The sequence below is a fragment of the Antechinus flavipes genome, chromosome 5, assembly GCF_016432865.1.
Source record: "Antechinus flavipes isolate AdamAnt ecotype Samford, QLD, Australia chromosome 5, AdamAnt_v2, whole genome shotgun sequence".
NCBI lineage: Eukaryota > Metazoa > Chordata > Mammalia > Dasyuromorphia > Dasyuridae > Antechinus > Antechinus flavipes.
The window spans coordinates 116,578,400-116,594,990 of NC_067402.1; the positions used below are offsets into that span (position 1 = coordinate 116,578,400).

General features: G+C 38.4%; 1 protein-coding gene across 2 annotated transcripts in view; it reads left to right on the forward strand.

Annotated features, from left to right (window-relative positions):
- The first annotated feature begins 1,261 nt into the window (after positions 1-1,261).
- GRM8 (glutamate metabotropic receptor 8) overlaps positions 1,262-16,591 on the forward strand; it is a 945,046-nt gene continuing 929,716 nt past the window's right edge. For both annotated transcript variants that reach the window (XM_051962591.1, XM_051962592.1), the window contains exon 1: positions 1,262-1,682. The gene's annotated coding sequence lies outside the window, so the exon portion shown is untranslated. The remainder of the gene's footprint in view (positions 1,683-16,591) is intronic.

A 16,591-nucleotide genomic window follows, 5' to 3' on the forward strand; every position in this document is an offset into this window, starting at 1 on the left:
CTCTTATCCTCTCTGTGATTCACACATTTCTCACCCAAGGAAGTGTAGAAATTCCGGGCCGACCCGGCTTTCCAGCAGACTGCAGTTGCCCACAGCTTCCTCAAGATGGAACTTTCTCACCAAGACAAGGCTTGGCGGCGGAGGCGCGGGCGGCTCCTGGCTAATAATCCCTGGCGAGGAGACCCGGTGCTAGCTGCGCGCAGAGCGCGTGCGGTGTAATAGGCTTAGCTACATCTTCCTAGCGCTTTGGGGAGAGATGTTTTGATAACACCAAGAAAGGGGCGCGGGCGGGTGGGAACAGCGAGGGGGCGTGTTTCAATACAATCGATGTCAAAGGGAAACCTGAGGGTTCCCGCACGGAAAAGAAGAGAAAAGGCACAGCCGTGGATGTGCTGAGGTGGTTTCCTTCTGTCCTGAGTCCAAAACCGAAGCCGGATCTGTGACTAATTTCAAAAAAGCTGTGCCCACCGCGGCACGCCCCACCTCGTCTCACCTCACCTTACTTCACCCCTCGGCTCTGCCCCAGTTGGCCACCCACTTCGCCCGTTTTGGGGGCTTCATGGAAAGGCTGTCTCCCATCTCCCAGGAGTAACTTCGCTCTCTTGAGTCCTTTGCTGCTGCCCGCCAGGACAAACAGCCAGGTAGCAGCCCAGCAGTGTGGGGATGGATAAAACTTTGATGGAGATCCACCCTAGCTAGTTCTGTTTATGAGTATCTCAGCTCCTATTTAATGTTTTTAAGGTGACGAGGAGTGGTGGGAGGGAGAAAGAGGATATTTCATTATTGTGATGTACTCTATATATTGCGATTGTTTTCATAGAGATGATCATTAGCTAGCATTAGTATCTCCAGCGGTTATTATGACAGTATACTAGGTCGACTGGGTAAGGTTCTCCCTCCACCCCACTCCCAACACCAAGAGTTCCCAGCCCACTTCACCCCCCCCACTCCCCAGTGAAGTGCTTCTCAGCCAGTTAGAGCTATTCAACAGCTATGTATTTCTTAACAGCCGTATTATTTATTTCTATTCATTCTCTTTCCTTCCTAATCCTTTCAAGTCCAAGAGTCTCCATTTCTGTTCTAGAAGTGGGGAGGTGTATTTCCCGCTCCCCCCCAGACCAGTTACATTTTTTGGTTGTTTTAGCTTTGGTTCGGGCTGCAGCGATTTAGAGGAGGGGAAATCCACAACACACACACACACACACACACACACACACACACACACACACACACTCGCGCGCGCGCGCACATACTCAAACATACTCACACTCACACTCAAAGCCCGCCTCGGGTCAGCTTCGTGACATCGGAATCCGGGGGCTTCCGAACCTCGGGATCTCTCCTCTGCATTCCAGATGTGACTTGCTTGGCACGCAACGATTGGCGATTATTCCGCGAGATCCCGTGCTGGGAAAGCTCCCTTAGCCCGTGGCCAGGCTGAATGGCTGATAAGAGGTGGATTAAGAGGAGAGTTAGACAGACCAATAGCTGCTGCCAGTGGGAGTATTTGTTATTCACATGGAAGAGACTTTGCGTTGTGCTCTGGAATCGCAGCCCCTTTCAGCACCAAGAACAGCTACAAGTGCAGCTCCCAGTCCCAGGCTCTCACAGCCGCATGCCCTGACATGGAGCTGCAAGCAGCCAAGGCGGGCTTCTTTACAGCACCCTCTGCCTGAAATAGGGTAAGAATATGATCGTGCAGGAAAAAAAAAAAAAAAGAAAGAAAGAAAGAAAGAAAAAGAAAAAGAAAAAAAAAGAGGAAAAAGAAAATAATCAAACAAAAAATTTCCCCTCCAGACCCAACAAAACATTATGTTTACCGAAAAAGGAAGATTCTCGCCTATTTTTTTTTCTTTTCTTTTAATTTTGTAAATCCGTACGGTGGGCAGCCAGTTGCACCTCTCTTTCTTCCTGGAGTTTGGTGGTTGGATTTTCGCTGGGGACATGTAGCTATGCACCGAAAACACGGGTGGAAACGGGTGAATAGGGGTGGAGGTGGGAAGTGGGATCCGGAGGGGCGAAGGGAGTGTGAATTGGAGGGTGAGGGGATGCCAGGGTATCTGAGCATGGTTTTGTTTCGATTGATTTCTCATTGCAAAGTAAAAGACTACCCCATTTGCTTTTTAAAATGTTCTTTTAAATTTTAGGTTGAAGAGCTTAAAACAGAGGGAAGGGGTTTAGCTGTGAACTCCAAGGTTTGGTAAAGTGGTCCCAAAAAGTTTATTTGATGTTATTTGGGGCTAAAAGATGAAGGGAAAGGGTGTGTGTGTGTCTGTGTGTTTGGGGTGGGGGAAGCTCTGCCTCGGAAGATATGATGTGCCATGCAGCAGCATTTTAAGGAGCTCTCCCTCAGGCTACCTGCTCCGTATTATCTCCTGCATAGTAAGCTGACGCTATTGAGAAAGATACAGTGAGGGAATGATTTACGTTTGTTGTACAGAATTTACAGAAGGGTATTTCCGAAGCCAGAGGCTTCTGTAGTGAATTCCGGGGACTTCTTGCCTTTCTTAGAAGAGCTGATAGGTAACTAAACCTCTCCCTGACGGGAGATATTGGGGCGTGGGGTGGGGTGGGGGAAAGCGGTGTTTGGGGCTCAGACAGGAAAGCAGGCACAGCCCTTCCTCCTTTTCCTCCTCCCCTATCCTATCCTCTACCCCCTTCCCCCGGGTGCAAGTTTTGCCTATAGCTCTTGTCTTCGGCCATCGATTGCTCCTGGTTCCTTGGCGAGATCGGAATTCCACTCCCCCCCCCCCACTTCCTTATCCCCATCTCTCTCATAGGTTGTGTGTCTTCCGATTGTCTTTTAAATGGAAAACGGCCATGGAAATCCAGAATGGGAAAAACAGGGCCCCCAGATGAGTCCCCAAAGACCCGGGTGCCCAGTTTTGTCTCCACTCCAAATCTATCCGGCGTTACCTGCGTGGGTCTCCGCGCGCAGGGATTGAGAGCTGAATAATGGTAGGCAGTCAGAACCTACGGGTTATTAAACCGCCCCCCCACGGCGAACAGTTTCCGAAGGCTGGGGACAGATGCGCAGCGTGGGGCTGGGAACTTAGAACAGAACTGAAGAAAGGAGCGGACGCTAGGGAAGGGAAATAGCATTGGACCTTTCCCACGTCCCTCCCTTAGCTCTATCCCTAAGCCTAGTTCTCCTCTGCCCAGGGCCAGGGAATCTTAAGACCCACAGGAGAGAAGTAACAGGAAGACAGGGAAGGAAAAGGGGTGAATGGGGGCGGGGCGGGCTGACTGTCATAAAATAGAGCCCGCTCAGCAACACAGAAAGCGAATGCATCTGCTCAGCGAAATAGCGCGAAGATCCCTTGAGGCTTGTTCAGCTGGTGAAAAGATAATAGAATCACACAAAATACAGTCTGTCTGACACGTCCCGCTTGGTGCAAATGAAACGCAGGGGGGCTTTGCCAAGCACCGAGCTGCGCAAGATGACACCCCCGCGCTCTGCTGACGAATTGCTTCACCCGCTACTTAAGTTTGTAGAGCCCAGGGTCAGAGGATTCCTCAGTTCCCTGGAACTGCCGCTGGCATGGAAAGTATCACAACAACAACAATCCCCCTCCAACTATCAAACAAACTCTGGCTTTGGGAGGGAATGCCCTACTAGTGGTTTTTAGGGGAGAGGGATTCTTTTCCTTCCGTCATGGAAAGGAGACTGACAAAACAATTTGCAAGTGAATGTAGGATACCCCAAAATCAACTACAGTAATTTGCATTGATTACTGACTTGATCTCATGCAAAATCTGCCAAGCTTGCTGACAAATGCTGAAAAATGCTTCACTGGCGCTTAGGACGGATTTATGCGAAGATTTTTTTTTTTTCTGTCTAACTGAGGAAGAGCAATCAGATCATAGCTTGCATTTTGTCTGATGGAGGAAGGAGAAAAGGGGGAAAGGAACCACCAGTAAGGAACACAATGTTTATCATGCATAAACAATTTTATGTTCCAACATTGATTAAGAGATTGTTTATCGATAGTTGTAAAAGGGAAATGATTTTCCTTTAATCAGGTCACCTGCGTGTGGATAAAGTCTTTAGAGATCAGTATCAGGTGAATTGTGAAGTTCTTTTAGGTATTCTTTGAAGCAATGAATATTTGGTTTCTTAATTTACATGAGAAAGGATTTTGATCTATCAGGGAAAGCTGAGCTAGACTTTTTAAAACAAATCTTTCAAGTCAGGATAAATTATGGGGTACGTTGTAGGTAAGTTGAAAACAAAACAAAAATACATTGTTATGAATCAGTGAGAAAGTAGCAGACTACGACAAAAAGCTCTCTACAAAGTATTTGCATAGATTCAAGGCAGAGGTGCTGAAAACATAACCCTTTGTAGGGACTTAGGCCCCATTTCTTCTTTCTGATTTATACTAATTCTCTAGCACTCTGGTTCCTTGGCAAGCAAGTTGTAGGCAATAGAAATGATCTGAAAAATATTGAATCCAAAAAGAAAGAACCAAAGGAAACCTAAACTTCCAGAAAGCATAACAAAGAAAGTTACTGGCTGTTTTCAAAGTTGTCATAGGGTAGCTGTAATTTGTGTAATTTGTATCTAGGCATGGCATTCAACTTGGTAGTGTCATGATGGCATCTGTGTGATGGAATCAAAGGTACAGATTTTAAAACCCATTTTTGGATAGGTATCAATGTGATGTTTTCATTCTACTCTCTCCCTTTCTCTCCTTTCCCACTCCTCACCTTAAGCTTTTAAAATAAAACCTTACTATTAAGGAGACCTTATGAAGGATTTGAGTTGCCCTGTTAGAACATCTTCAGAAAATGATGTCACACTGAATCTACTTTTCAGGTACAGCTGCAGCAAAGTGGTGACCAGAAATATGTCAGTAGGTATGCTTGGATAGACTTTTAAACTCATTGATGTTTATTTGTTAGCTGTGGATTTGACATCACACAGTGAAGATACTATGTGTATAGGTAATTCATATGGAGTTGGAGAAATTATTTCATTTTGCTTCTGATAGAAGTTTCTCAATTGAGAAGGGACTCTTTTTTCAATGAAGTAAGAATTTGCTATTTGATAGGATTTCAAATTGAATTTGACCTAGCCTTATGGACTTAGATCTTTTGAGGAGGTATGATGATATTATGGATTTCTAGAGCCAGAAAGAATCTTGAGAATTCACCTATTTCCTTACCACAGAGCCAGTTATCTCAATGAATATAGATCCAATAGATTGTGGGTGGCATTTGAAGAATATTGCTAGAAGTCTCTTCTCCAATGGTTGCCACAAATGACATCCTAATCATCAAAGGATCATTTCTTGGAGTAAGGAAGTTATCTTCAGGTATCACTTTTTCAAGAAAACAAATTAAGAAAAAACAAACAAACAAAATCTAGGAGAAGTAATCAGCCAATAATACTTCTGTGTGATTTTTAAAAACCCCAGAAATTAGCCACTTAATAAAGTCCTAAGGGAAATAAATACAGAACAGATAAAGCTTAGAGAAGGGGAAGGAAATGTCTAGGACTAAAACATAATGTAAGGCCACGTGGGAAAAGTCACCATGGGAAAGCCACTTAACCTCTGACTTCATTTTCCTCATCTGTAAAAAAAGAATGATAATATCTATAACCTCCTCCTCACAAAACTGTGAGGGTCAAATGAATGTGAAGGTAAAGTCCTTTGCAAACCTTAAAGAATTATATAAACACCAAATAGGATTCTTATTAAATAGAAAAAAAATTAGAAAATAGAATACAAATATCAAGAGAATTTAGTGGATGTATTGTTTTATGAACTGATCATACTCCTCAAGTTTAGTGATTTTGTTAATGAGCCAGATGGAATTCAGTCTAAAAATTCTTTTTATCAGTTTTAAAAACTATTTATTTATGTATTATTTAAAAATGTACAACTGAGATACAATATTTGTCATTTCAATATAGCTTCAATTCACTTATAGAATCTCAGAGTTGAAAGGGATCTCAAATATTATTTGGTCTAAGACATTTCTGATTTTCCAAAAATACCTGATAAGTGGTCAGCTAGCATATGCTATACCTACCCTGTTGGGATATTCATTGAGTTCTGAGGCAACCCATTCTATTTGGGAGTAGCTTTAATTATTAGAAAGTTTCTTCATGTATCAAGCCAAATTATTCCTCTCTGTAACTTTCATCCATTGCTTTTATTTCTGTCCTTATTGATTGTGATTGCTCCGTGGGATCATATAAAGCTAAAGTCTCTTTTGAACGACAGTCCTTTCAATATTTAAAGAGAGGTATCATAGATACCCCCTTGTTTGTGGAGAGAGGCCTTTTTTAGGCAAAATAAGCAAAATTTCTTCAAATTGATTCTCATATGGCATGGTCTTTAAGCTCCTGGTTGTTGTTTTTCAGGTTCATTTTAGCTTATCAATGTCTTTTTAAAAACAGGATCTTATTGATTATACGACTTATTTTTCTCATTGTGGAAATTATATTTTTTATTATTGTGTCAAAATGTCACATAAGTTATTGCTGTTGTTTGGCTATGATGTCACACTAGTGACAAAATATATTGAACTGGTTAGCCACTAAAATCCTCAGATCTTTTTCACAGCAGTTTTCATCAAAACTCCTTGGATCTTTTTCATATGAACTATTGCCTAGACACAACTTCCTTAAATATTTACTCTTGCACCTAAGTGGTCTGATAGGCAGAGTACTGGACATGGGTGCAAGAAGACTTGAGTTTAAATCCAATCTCAGAGACTTACTAATTACATGACCCTAAACAAGACACTTAGCTGCTGTTGCCTTCAGTTTTCCTATTTGTAAAATGAAGATAAAGCACCTATCTCCCAGAGTTGTTAGGAAGATAAAATGAAATAATATTTGTAAAACTTTTTTGCAAAATTTAAAGTACAATATAAATTCTAGTTATGATAATAATGATAATAGTTATTATTTCAGGGGAGCTTGGAAAAGAAGCATAGAACTTTGCATTAAATTTGAGCTATTACATTTAATCCCTTTTAAATTACCTCTTAGGACATTGAATCTCTTATTCTGTCTTGTTGAGAAGTGACTTGTCTAAGGTTACCTAGCATTCCTGTTGTGACACATTGAGAATGGCCCGCAACAAAACAACCAGGAAGCACAATATTCATAGCATCCCAGAACTAGAATTGGAAGGCACCACGGAAGGCTCCAACTACATCATTTTACAAATGAGGAAACTGAGACCTAGGAAGTTAAATTACTTGACAGAGGTTTCACAAGCAGCAAGTATCAGAGGTGGGATTTGAATTTGGGTCCTCTATCTGTAATAATTTGTGATGCATTTGCTTGGGGAATCACCATACCAACTTTATCACAGAATTATTACCTTTTTATTGTTTTTCTTTTTTCTGATACTTAAAGAGAATTTTATGCCCTGGTTTTCTTTTTTTCCATTTAGAATATTTTTAATCCTTTTAACCTTTCCTCATAGGTATTACTGTTCTTTAATAACATTTGTGTTTTCATTGTCATCAGACACTTAGTAAGTACTTCCTATATATAATGGATCAGGGTTAGGGGAAAATACAAAGTTTAGGTAAGAAAGGTTCCTTGAAATCATGGATCTTACAGTCTAGAATGAAAATTAGGCACAGGAATCAATAGCTATCATATCTACCTTTATGTGTGTGTATAAGAGAGTTACAGAGGAAAGAGTGTGTGAGGATTTAGGGAGAAGATCTTCACCAACAGAGGATCAAACTTTCTAGAGGAGATAGTATTTGAATTGGGCTTTAAATGATAGGTTAGAAATTCAGTATGCACAGAAGGGAAAAGAGTACATTTCAGGTGTAGTCAGCAAGAGCAGCAGCATCAATAACAACAACCCAGAAGTATTTATGTGAAGACCAAGTTAGCATCCTGGATGCCTTAGAATCAGCCGGAGTCAGGATAAGCAAAAGTCCTTGGTCTTTATTCTTGGTCTTTAGGGGGAGAAGTGAAGGGGATGGACAAGACTGTTACAAGATCTCCACAACTCCCTTCTCCTCGTCTGCCACAAAAGTAACTCTGGCTTGTCTTACTCTACTCCCTAATCCCTCCTACAATTTTCTGTATACACCAAAAGATCTAGCCAGCACAGAATAGTGGGAAGGGCCATTTTCCAAGCATATACCAATAGAGTATTGTCCAATAAGTAGTGACCCCTAAGTTCTCAGTTGTCTAATTCTAGTGCACCTACTTAGAGTTTTAGCCCTTTACATATTTAAGCATAGTCCATGTTTGAGGGGCAGAGAATAGTCCAATTTGGACCATAAAACACAGAGAGGTTGTATATCAGAGGATTTTGTATATCAGACAGAGAAGTTTGAATTTTGTTTATTAGGCAATAATCATCTGAAGAAAGTGTGTGAGAAGAGGAGTGACATGAGCAGTCTAATTTGGTAGTGTCATGGAGGATGAATTAGCAAGTAGAAATGGTTTTCTATAACTCTTTAAGTTCTTTACATTATTTCTTCTGATGAAATGTTCCTAATTCTCCACAGATTTTGCTTATAAACATTAGTGTTTTTAAGAAAACACACCATCTTCTAAATTAGTTTCCTTTAAGTTTAGAAATAATTAATGCTTGAAGATTTCCCCCAAATTTAAGCACTTCCATAAATAATCCTTGAAGGGTATGGAGCAGGGGTTTGTAGTGTGTGTGTGTGTATGTGTGTGTGCTCACGTGCATGCGCGTGTGTGCACACACCCATCATGGACCCCTTTGGCAACATGATAAAATCTATGGAGCCCTTTGTAGAATAGTATTTTTAAATGCCCCAAACAAAACATCTAAGGTTACAAAGAAAAGCAATTAGATTGGATTACAGTTATCAAAATATTTTAAAACTTGGACTGAAAGTTAAGAATCTTGTGGATTAAGGGGTCCCTGAGGCAAGTCCTGTACAGTTCCCTTGTCCACTAATTTCCACTTTGAGAATAGTCCACTATTGGACTATTGGAGATGTCATTTGACGTGGGATCTCAGAACATAGATTTAAGCCTTTAAACTATGCAAAGCCTATGATCTATTTCCATTAGAATTTAGTTCAAAATGAATTAAAAAAGAACCTTTTGTAGCCTAATCTACCATATTAAGTTAAAGATTAATCAGTCAGTCACTAAATCTTTATTTAGCACTTCCTGAATCCATGCTGTGGACTACAGTTGAGGAGAGATCAATAAAAGGAAGCAGGCAGGAATTCTGACTTTGAGGAGTCTCTAATCTAATTGGAGCCAGAAGAAATGCACAGGAGAAAACTAGAAAGTAATGGCAAGGTGATATAAAAGCAAGTTCTGAGTAATCCAATCTGGATGGTGGACATAGCCAAGGGAAAGTAAAGTGATGGAATGAGTGACTAGAGTACCAGCATAATCAGGTAAGGCTTCATCTGAAATGTTCTAGTCCTTTATTTATGCTTAGTAATAAGAAAGGGTGCCAGTTATGCACAGATATCATTTTTCAGAAACATGGAGTTTAACATCTCTGGGAGGAGTTAAAGCAGAATGGATATTTGAATTGCTACAACGTTGAGGTCAACCTTAGAGATAAAAGAATTCACTATGAATGAAGTGCTGAACACAAAACAGAATCGTTTAGCTTTGTGGCAATGCAGCATCATGATTTTTCTATAATAAAAACTATTTAGCTAGATGAGATGCTAGATAGAGCCCTGGACATGGTGGCAGGAAAATATGATATCCTCAGCACTCACTAGCTGTGTGATCCTGGGCAGGTCATTTTACCTCTGTCAGCTTCAATTTTCTCATCTATAAAATGGGGATAAGAGCAACATCCATCTCCTAGAGTTGTTATGAGAATCAAATGAGATAATATTTTAAGGCATTTTGCAAATTTTAAAGTTAAATATAGTTGCATAGAAGCAATAGTTAAGTTTAATCATGAAATTTAAGTGATGAGATTTTGAATGAATAAATCACTGCAATATGTGTATTTGCATATCAGAAAATAAAAAGGAGCTAAAAATCTAAACTGTATTGGATTATGCATTTTATCAACAGTTTTGATTTCATTTCCAAGATAAGTGACAAGTTCAGATATCGAAAAATCATGCTGGATTAATATAGAGAACACTAGTCTGAATTAGCGAATACAAGAATTATGAAACCCCTTCAGATTTCAGATTCATTAGTTTGAAGGACATAAACTAAATGGAATTAGGCTAATGAGTTATCTACTAGTAGTATCTGCTTTAAAGAATTTAGAGGGATTTATAGTTAGCATATCATTTGTTTTTATATCAAGTTTATGTCTTTAGGTTGTTTGAAAACAGTTTGTTCTCCTAAATATTTTCAACTTGTTCTTACTAATAAGATATATTAGCCATGACGAGCCTGTTTGCTCACCTGAGCTCTGACATACTTTAGCCTCACTTTAATGGAAATTATCATACATTCTCATTAAGTAGAAAGAGAATTAGTGAGATATAAATAACCTTTGAAGTCACTTCTAACTCTAGAGTCTGGGTAACAAAGATATATCTGTCTGGTAAAGGATTTTACATCCTGGTGATTAGTGTCCTCAAAGTTTGTGGGAAGCTTTGTGTGAAATGACTATAACTATACTTGCTTTGCTAACTTCTTGTAATTGTAATGTCTTGGGTCACTCAAGGGATCAGAACAAGGACTGAAGAAGAGAAATTATAGAGAGGCAAATTTATGGTTCAATGGGAGGAAAAATTTCCTAAATACTAAAGTTCTCTGAAAATGAAATGAACTGTTGTTAGAAAGAGTCTTCCTTCATTGTTGAATACCACTTGTTAGTGAAGTATGTGAGAGTTTTGATCCATAATTTGAAAGAATTCACAGAGATTCTCTATAGTAACAAGAGTTTGTTTATGCCACAACAGATGGACTAGTATCTAAAAGAATCTATCAATTGGAAAGAATTTGGGGAGAGTTTTGTATACTGAAAATTTGGGGCTTGGCTAGTAGGCTAACAGCCTCCTAGCTGTTGTAATTTATAAAAGAGAGAGAAGGAAGGAGCCAGGATGTCTTTTCATCCAGGTAAGGAGAAAGGATGTCTTTTAGCAATGTATTGTCAGTCAGACAGGATGGAGTTTTTGCAGAGGACAAATAAGGAGTAACAGATAAGAGGTTTTTATTGTTCCACATTTCTTAGTTAGATAGGCAGTTTTGAGTAGACTCTTGGCTCTGATCCATCATCACTCCCTTTTTTGTCTTTTGGGGACAAGAATTGGGGACCCATCATCTGGGATGTTGTAGAACTGATTTATGCTTTGGCCCAGAGTTGGACCAGGAAGGCCTTTGAGATCGCTTCTGATCCAAGAATTCTATTTACAAACATTGAATTGCACATTTCAGAGTCAAACTGTTAAAAAAAAATCAAGTGAGATTTTTCCTGTTCTGTCATTTTTTTGTTCCGACTTTGCATGTCCTTACCTGAAGAACAGGAGGAAAACTAATTCATTTTGTTACCAGTGTCCATTAATCAACTTAATTCAAAAATTTAGAGCAAACAACAGGCTAAACTCTAATGACTCAGAGATAAGAGTAGAAGAATTGTAAATAGCACAAAAAAGTCAACAGGGTCAAGGACCTGTAGACTTGGTGTATGGAATATCATTCACATAGCAAGCAAACAGATAAAATATAGGTGACATGATGCAGAAAAAGAAGTGGTAAAGGGGATATCTTCAAGTATTATACATTGGGTGTTCTGAATACTTTTTAGAGTCCACTTTCATAAGAAATGTCAAGACTTTGGGTATTTTAATTTGCTTTTAGTGCCCCCAGAGAAAGTACTGTTGAATTTCTTAACAAACATATTAAAATTAGATCACTGTTAAGAGCATGAAACAGTATACAAAACATTGATGATACACAGATGAAAAATGTTCAAGTCCTTGCTCCCTAGGAGAATGCTTTCTAATGGAGGGGTAGTGGTGCTATATCTAGCATGTATAGAAATATATACTTCTAAAGACAATGAGATAGGGGCAGAAGGAGAGTAAGAGGTTTCATGGAAGAAATAACTTCTGAGTTGGACCTTGAAATGGTGTCATATAAAATGTCATGGGCATTAAGCCCAAAGCATACCCCTAAGTTCAATATTTCATCTTCTGGTATAGTTGAAAAGCTAATAATTTGGAAAATCTGAGACAACTCTCTCTCCTGCCCATAATGTTCTCTTTCTCATGTCTCTCTCTTAGAGACTAAGAAAATTGTAACAATTCTAAGAAAATGTCAGTACAAGTGCCCCTTTCATTTTATAGTCTTTTTTTGACACTCCCCTTAGTTGCTAAGGCACCTCTCCCTTCTCCACAAAATCCCTATATATATTGCATTAATTTTGCATATATGCTGTACATGTTCAATCTCATTTAAAATGCATGCTCTTTGAGGGTAGGCACTATTTCACTTTTATTGTGATATCTCCAATGCTTAGCACAGTTAATAGACACATAGTGAATCCTTATTAAATACTAGTTGATTGAATGATTGAGTGAATAAGTGGTACGTATAAGTTGGGCCAGGACAGTCCTCACCCATATGTGAATGGGATAATCTGCCAAGGTTTATGAAGCAGTGGACTATGTATACCTTGTCTGAACTGGCAGCTAAGCAGCTTTCCAACTCATCTTGGCTAAAGCACGTTGTTATAAATTCAATGAAGATCAAAGCAGCCACTGCTAATAAAAAGTCAGAGGGCCTGGCATCAAATCTAGCTCAAAAATATCTCTGTGGTCTAACATCCATAGGCCCTTATTTTCTCATCTCTAAAGGGAAGGAACTGGACTAGATAGCCTCTGAGGGTCTTTTAGGTACTAGAGCTAAACATCCTCTTCTGTTTATTGGTGATCTCAACATTTAATAGGAAATATTTTAACCAAACAATATGAGATATGCACATCTCATATTAATTGGTATTGACTATTACTATAGAAAAAAAGCTGTGTTTTTTTTTTAAATGTCCTGCATAGACAGTTTGAGTCAACTGTGGCAACTGTAAAAACTCAGGCAGTCTTTAGCAGTTTTTAATAGAACTCGAAAATGAAGAAGGCAAGAGGTGAGGGTCTTGCTATTTTCTGCACTGGTCAGACCCTATTTAGAATATTGTGTCCAGTTCTTTGGAGCCATATTTTAGGAAAGATTTTGATGAACTACACTGTATTCCTAGGAGGCTTACCAGGATCGTGGGGGAAGCTGTGCTATTCAAGAATCAGATGAAGGAACTAGCAACATTTTGCCTCAGAGAACTGAAGACTTGAGGAGAAAAATGATCAATGCCTTCAAAATTTTTAAGAGTTTTCATGTCAAAGAATAATAAGTAGAACTTTTCTTGAAGGCTTGATAAGGGCAGAAGTAGGTCCATTGGATGGATGCATGGAAATTTCAGTTCCTTCTGTGTTTCTCTGGGCCTCAGTTTTCCTAGTCTACAAAATGAAGGGTTTGGATTAAGTGATCTCTAAGATAGTTTTTCCTATGGAATTTTGTGATCTTAATATAACATGTATTTTTTTTCAAAATTAAAGACTCATAACTCTTTTCTTTAATGAATACCTACTGATATTCTATGAAAGAATAAATTCATCCAGAAAGTCAAGCCTGTCTCATTAGTATATCTTTAGGGATGGTTCTCTGAACTCAGCTCACTAGGATGTCTTGGAGTCAGAAGAAGGTGATGAGAAAAGTGAATATAAGGGGAGGAAGATGGGAGGTAGGGAGTAAGGCCTAAAGTGAAATCATTCAGTTTTGCTTTTAAGGCTCTGCAAAGTTTAGTTCCAAGTACTTTTCCAGATCTACTTCACAGTGTAATGGGTTGAAGCTCCAGTTGATGCACTGAGGTCCCAAGTACCATACTCTATTAATATATGCTTGGAGAAAGAATGGCCCCACCCACTCTTTGTGCAAATTTTGATGTATTGTATAGGAAATGACGTAGAGACGATTTTGGTGGGTGGATAGAGCAGTGGGGAGAGAGGCAGAGGGACTGCTGGCCAGGTTCGTGTCACACATTCCTATCGTCATCCCCCTTCACCTCCACAAAGAATAAAGATTGAGGATTTTCCCTTTACCTGAATTCCTGATTCTGGCTGATTTTAAAATATTGTCATCACATCACAGTACTTTCATTCATGCTCCTTATGCATAAACAAAACCAACTTTCTGTACTTGACATTCCATTTTTGCCTTTGAGCATTTGGTCAGCTGTTTCATGCTCAATATTCAATAGAGAATATTAGTATTCTCTAATATAAAATGGTCCATTCTATTCTCATTAAGGTATAATTTTGTTAGGCACTTCTTCCTGATTAATATTCTGAATTCCATTTTCCTATGATTTTAATACCTGGGCTCTAGTTCTCCCTTCACAGAATACGTTCATTCTTTTTCATATGACAACTCCTTTAGTAGTTAAAGGCAGGAATCCTACTACTGTCAAACCTTCTCTTTTCTCCATGTGTTCCCCCTTTTTTGCCTAGATCTCTCAGAATCCTCTATCTTCCTTTGAGGCTCACCTCAGTTTCCCTTTCTTATGCAGAACTTTTCTTGGTTAGGGTTCTCAACTTGGGAGCCAGGAAGACCTGGCTTTAAATTTGGTCTCTGATATTGATTAACTATATAGTTATGGGAATGTCAACTAGATTTTCTAGATTTCAACTTCCTTATCTGTAAAGTTGAGGTAATAATACCTGTCATATCTATCTCATGGTGTTGTTTTAGGGCAACCAAAAGCAGAGTCTTATCTAGAAGTTAAAAGTTTTATATAATATTAACAATTATTTTTGATTCTACCCTTTCTGGTTGTTGGAGAAGATCAAATGAAATGATATGTATAAAATATATTTTTCAAATAATATCTGTTATATTTGCTATTATTATAGTCTATTGTTTCTCTTCAAATTATTTTGTATTTTCTCCTCTGTGTATATAGAATCAAGAATCCCAGAAGTGCAAGGGACTTTAAGTTCATCTAGTCAGTCTGTTAAGCAACAAGCATTTATTGAAAATCTACTATGTGTCAAATATTGGGTTAAGGCCTAGAGATATGAAGAAGTGAGGAAATAATAATTCTTGATCTCAAGGAATTCACAATCTAATGGGGATGAGAACATGCAAATAAACATGCAAACATAATAAATATGAGATAAATTGGACATCATCAACAAAGGGCAGATTAAAGAAGACTAATTGGAGTATCAGTGTATGCTCTAATTGTCCAGAAATGTGTTTTTTAAATTTTCACCTTAAAATTATGTATATGGAATTCGTTAACTTCTAAACCAGACTACTTTTTTGGATTGATGCTACATAATTCTGATAGGTAGGATGTTATTTTTTAAATTGATCTGAACTCTGCCTCTTGCTAACTTCTAACTGTTCATCCAACTAGTCTAATTTCCAGCTAGTTTTTCATTCTTTTTACAAAAAAAAATTGAATTCCTCTTCCAAGCAAGAATTCTCAGACAGCATATTATTTTCTTAAATATATCCTTTTACTGTTTCCCAAAATTTCCAACATTTCTCTCCCTAGTACCTTTGTTTATATGATTTCCTTTGCCTGGGATATTCTTTCCTTTTCTCCACAGCTGCTTTTGCTTCCTGGTTCAGTGTTGTTCCCATTAAGTGACATTATCTCCCAAAATAACAAATCAAATCATCTTGTCATAAGACACATAAACACTTGTCTTGGGTAGTTATGTAGAATTCAAATTCTTGAGCCAATAGTGTAGGTTAGAATTTTCTTGAAGAGATCTGAAGCCATTTTCAAATTCTGCATCAGGATTACATATATTTTAGCAATGTAATATTAGAATAGAATACAGGATTAATACTCATAAACATTCTATCTCCTCAGGAGATTGTAGACTTGAGGACAAACTCTGTTTTGCTTTCTTCACTATATCAGAGTTCTCATTCCAATACCATGCAAACTTGAGTTAAAAAATAATTGATCATGGCTGTCAGTTTGGAAATGGGATTGACAAATTTCAGGTTTAGATATATTGTAGAAGTTTTAAAGGTAAAGAAATAAACAGCATCATTGGATTTTGAAGCTACAAGGACCCCTAGAGATTTTGAAAGGAAGGGATCTGGGAAGTGAACTGCTTCTTTTTGTTCAACCTAAAAGTGAGTGCAAGAGTAAATTGCTTTAAATGTCACTGGGGAAATAGTCTTCTGAACACATCTCCATCATGACTATAGGAAAGGAAGAAAAGAAAAATTCACAGAACAGAAATTAAGTAGGATTTCAGAAAATACAGTTAGATGTTGATGGGTGATGAGAAAAAGAAGGAATTCCCTAATTCCAGGTCTGAGAATTGTATCAGTGAGTTATCAATGGGCTAACCAGGTTAATCAGGATGTCAAAACAAGTTCATAGAATGCTTGACATTTACAGAATATTACATGTGATTGCGTTCTGTCTATGTAAAATCAAGTGATCATCTGGCTTTAGATTGAGTATTCTCTAATATAAAATGGTCCATTCTATTCTCATTAAGGTATAATTTTGTTAGACACTTCTTCCTGATTAATATTCTGAATTCCATTTTCCTATGATTTTAATACCTGGGCTCTAGTTCTTCCTTCACAGAATACGTTCATTCT